Source organism: Leucoraja erinacea, unplaced genomic scaffold, assembly GCF_028641065.1.
Source record: "Leucoraja erinacea ecotype New England unplaced genomic scaffold, Leri_hhj_1 Leri_152S, whole genome shotgun sequence".
NCBI lineage: Eukaryota > Metazoa > Chordata > Chondrichthyes > Rajiformes > Rajidae > Leucoraja > Leucoraja erinaceus.
Window position 1 is genome coordinate 91,498 of NW_026575814.1, and position 5,155 is coordinate 96,652.

The following is a 5,155-nucleotide window of genomic DNA, read 5'->3' on the forward strand; positions in this document are numbered from 1 at the left end:
ATTGGGAAAGGGGGAGATGCAGCGAGACCTGGGTGTCATGGTACACCAGTCATTGAAGGTAGGCATGCAGGTGCAGCAGGCAGTAAAGAAAGCGAATGGTATGTTAGCTTTCATTGCAAAAGGATTTGAGTATAGGAGCAGAGAGGTTCTACTGCAGTTGTACAGGGTCTTGGTGAGACCACACCTGGAGTATTGCGTACAGTTTTGGTCTCCAAATCTGAGGAAGGACATTATTGCCATAGAGGGAGTGCAGAGACGGTTCACCAGACTGATTCCTGGGATGTCAGGACTGTCTTATGAAGAAAGACTGGATAGACTTGGTTTATACTCTCTAGAATTTAGAAGATTGAGAGGGGATCTTATAGAAACTTACAAAATTCTTAAGGGGTTGGACAGGCTAGATGCAGGAAGATTGTTCCCGATGTTAGGGAAGTCCAGGACAAGGGGTCACAGCTTAAGGATAAAGGGGAAATCCTTTAAAACCGAGATGAGAAGAACTTTTTTCATGCAGAGAGTGGTGAATCTCTGGAACTCTCTGCCACAGAGGGTAGTTGAGGCCAGTTCATTGGCTATATTTAAGAGGGAGTTAGATGTGGCCCTTGTGGCTAAGGGGATCAGGGGGTATGGAGAGAAGGCAGGTACGGGATACTGAGTTGGATGATCAGCCATGATCATATTGAATGGCGGTGCAGGCTCGAAGGGCCGAATGGCCTACTCCTGCACCTAATTTCTATGTTTCTATGTTACCTAGAACATAGTATAATACAGCTAAGTAACAGGCCCTTTGGCCCACAATGTCTGTGCTCAGCATGATACCGGGGGTGGGAGATTGCAACCTTCACGTGGTCCGCCCTGTTTCGATGAAAACGGTGTGCACAATCAAATTAGATCAAGTAGAACAAACCTGCACGTCTTTGGAGTGTGGGAGGAAACCGAAGATCTCAGAGAAACCCCACGCAGGTCACGGGGAGAACGTACAAACTCCGTACAGACCGCATCAGGATGGAGCCCGGGTCTGTGGCCGCGACGCCACCGTGCCGCCCAGAACAATCCAGCATTTTGTGGGGGGTTTTTGGCATAACCAGCACCTGCATTTCCTTGTTGCTGGTCTCTGGTGCAGTGTGACAGTGGCTCTACCAGCTGCGCCTGTTGAAATTGTTGAGTGTGTTCTTGCATCTTACCATATAACAATAACCATATAACAATTACAGCACGGAAACAGGCCATCTCGGCCCTACAAGTCCATGCCGAACAGATTTTCTTCCCCTTAGTCCCACCTGCCTGCACTCATACCATAACCCTCCATTCCCTTCTCATCCATATGCCTATCCAATTTATTTTTAAATGATACCAATGAACCTGCCTCCACCACTTCCACTGGGAGCTCATTCCACACCGCTACCACTCTCTGAGTAAAGAAGTTCCCCCTCATATTGCCCCTAAACTTCTGTCCCTTAATTCTGAAGTCATGTCCTCTTGTTTGAATCTTCCCTATTCTCAAAGGGAAAAGCTTGTCCACATCAACTGTCTATCCCTCTCATCATTTTAAAGACCTCTATCAAGTCCCCCCTTAACCTTCTGCGCTCCAGAGAATAAATACCTAACTTATTCAACCTATCTCTGTAACTTAGTTGTTGAAACCCAGGCAACATTCTAGTAAATCTCCGCTGCGCCTGTTGAAATTGTTGAGTGTGTTCTTGCATCTTTAAGAGCCTGTCCCACTTGGGCGTCATTTGCGCAGATGGGCACGCAAAGATTTTGTACATCCCAAAACCCTGGGGCGCTGCGCACAACCTCGCGTCACTGCGTACATCACCACGCACCATGCGCGCATCATGTAAATGACGTGCAAATGACCCCCAAGTGGGACACCCCCTTTAGTTAACGACATCATGTTTTGTTTGACCATTAGACCCCTATCCCTTTGGTCACTTGACAGTAAGTCACATTCTCGACTACCTCCCACCAAAGATCTTGTAACAGAGCAAGATGGGTTACTCTCACGCAAACGTGTAGTCCGCTCATGGGCGGATTCATGGGTGATTATAGGACCCATTTTAGCAACCAGTCCTCGCAATCTTGTTCCGCCATCTTGCTTCCGGCCAAAGATCGTATCTTTGTTTCCGCAGCGGGGAGAGGGAGTGCGCGGCCCAGGGCAGTGGGGAGAGGGAGTGCGGGACAGCGGGGAGAGGGGAATAGGAGGGAGGGAGACATGGTAGTGCGGGGGGCAGGCGCGGGAGTGCCGGGGGCGGGGGAGTCCTAGTTAATGTGAAGTTGCGGGGAGGTTTACAATGATTCTTATTTAATGTCCCTTGTCTAGTCTGAAATAAAGTTCATCATTGGATCAGACGAAATATAATTGTGTGTGCTATATGATTATATACATTTATATCACATTCATGTATGTGTGTTTATAAACATTTTATTCTTTAACAAGAATTAACAGAATTATGAACTAACAGAATTATGAATCTAACCCTATATCACACACAAAAAGTTCCCCCCCCCCATGTCAATCACCCTGCGAGTCGGGTCGGTTCCGGTTACTACAATATCAACTCAAACACGGCTTGTGAACCATTTAAAAAGAAATGATTTAAAAAAACATTAAAATAGACAATTACCAGAGTCAAATTTTATTCTTGACAAGAAGTATGAACTGACAGAATTATGGTGACTGCCAATCACCCCCCCCCCCCCGGACACTTATTATTATTTATTCAAATCGATTGCTATGTCGCTCTTCCAGGGAGATGCTAAATGCATTTCGTTGTCCCTGTACTGTACACTGACAATGACAATTAAAATTGAATCTGAATCTGAATCTGATAATCACACACACAAACTGTTGCCCCGCAACATTGATTACACTGCGAGTCGGGTCGGGTCGGGTCAGGTAGGCTCCGGTTACTAAAATGGGCGTGGAAAAAATGCCCAGGATCCTCTCCGTAGCGTACTACACGTCAGCCCATTGCATTTCGCAGGAGTAGCCTATCTTGCTCTGCTCTAAGATATTTGCCTCCCACTAGTTTAACAGGTTTAGTCAGATTCCAGTGGTTGGTGAGAGTGAATTTGAGAGCAGGACGCAGAGCAAGCAGACGCAAATAAATGAGGCAGGTACTTGTTTCAGTCTGAAACAAACACGACTCTGTGTATCTGTGAAGAGGGAGGCGTAGATGGGAGTTCGCATGGTGACGCCTTTGATTTGTAGAAATGACAAAGGAAATTGTCCTTCAGGCTGCCCAGCTGTGGGACGGGGAAGGTGCAGATGAATCAAACGGCACCAGGTGACTGTGATAGCAGATATTCTCAAGTCAGAAGTTGGGTTTATTGCCATTGGCACAAGTACAGCAGGACACAAAAAAGATACAACGTTGTGGAGGGAGCAACACAGGGGTCAGGACACATGTCTGGAGAACGTGTGTAGGAAGGAACTGCACATGCTGGTTTAAACTGAAGCTGGAGTAACTCAGCGGGACAGGCAGCATCTCTGGAGAGAAGGAACGGGTGACATTTCGGGTCGAGACCCCTTGTTCAGACTCTTTTGTGACTCTCACTTTCGTGTCTGAAGAAAGGTCTCAACCAAAAAACGTCACCTATCTGAAGTGAGTCTGAGGAAGGGGTTTGGCCCGAAACGTTGCCTATTTCCTTCGCTCCATAGATGCTGCCTCACGTAGAAACATAGAAACATAGAAACATAGAAATTAGGTGCAGGAGTAGGCCATTCGGCCCTTCGAGCCTGCACCGCCATTCAATATGATCATGGCTGATCATCCAACTCAGTATCCCGTACCTGCCTTCTCTCCATACCCCCTGATCCCCTTAGCCACAAGGGCCACATCTAACTCCCTCTTAAATATAGCCAATGAACTGGCCTCAACTACCCTCTGTGGCAGAGAGTTCCAGAGATTCACCACTCTCTGTGTGAAAAAAGTTCTTCTCATCTCGGTTTTAAAGGATTTCCCTCTTATCCTTAAGCTGTGACCCCTTGTCCTGGACTTCCCTAACATCGGGAACAATCTTCCTGCATCTAGCCTGTCCAACCCCTTAAGAATTTTGTAAGTTTCTATAAGATCCCCTCTCAATCTTCTAAATTCTAGAGAGTATAAACCAAGTCTATCCAGTCTTTCTTCATAAGACAGTCCTGACATCCCAGGAATCAGTCTGGTGAACCGTCTCTGCACTCCCTCTATGGCAATAATGTCCTTCCTCAGATTTGGAGACCAAAACTGTACGCAATACCCCAGGTGTGGTCTCACCAAGACCCTGTACAACTGCAGTAGAACCTCCCTGCTCCTATACTCAAATCCTTTTGCAATGAAAGCTAACATACTGCCTGCTGCACCTGCATGCCTACCTTCAATGACTGGTGTACCATGACACCCAGGTCTCGCTGCATCTCCCCCTTTCCCAATCGGTCACCATTTAGATAATAGTCTGCTTTCCCGTTTTTGCCACCAAAATGGATAACCTCACATTTATCCACATTATACTGCATCTGCCAAACATTTGCCCACTCACCCAGCCTATCCAAGTCACCTTGCAGTCTCCTAGCATCCTCCTCACAGCTAACACTGCCCCCCAGCTTAGTGTCATCCGCAAACTTGGAGATGTTGCCTTCAATTCCCTCATCCAGATCATTAATTAATCATCACCTGTTGAGTTTCTCCAGCATTTTTGTCTACCTATCCATGTTCTTCAGAGATGCTGCCAGTGCTGTCTCTGTGGAGTTTGGTGACTGAGTGACCATGCAAACTCAACACAGATAGCATTGAATCCTGGTCTCTGGTTCTGCGATGTTGCAGCTCAACCAGCTGTGCCACCTTGCCGCCTGTTTGGACAAGCGTGACTTCAATGCCAGGCGACAAATACCTTCTGTAGAATTGGGTAGCACACTATGGCGTAGCAGTAGAGTTGCTACCTTACAGCGCCATGCACCCAGGTTCCATCCTGACTATTGGTGCTGTCTGTAGGGAGTTTGCACATACCCCCTGTGACCGCGTGGGCTTTCTCCAGGTGCTACAGCTTCCACCCACACTGTAAAGATGTGCGGGTTTGTAAGTTAATTGGCTTCGGTAAAACAAATTGTAGGTTGTCCCTAGTGTGAAGGACAGAGCTGGTGTACGGGGTGATCGCTGGTTGGTGCAGACTCAAT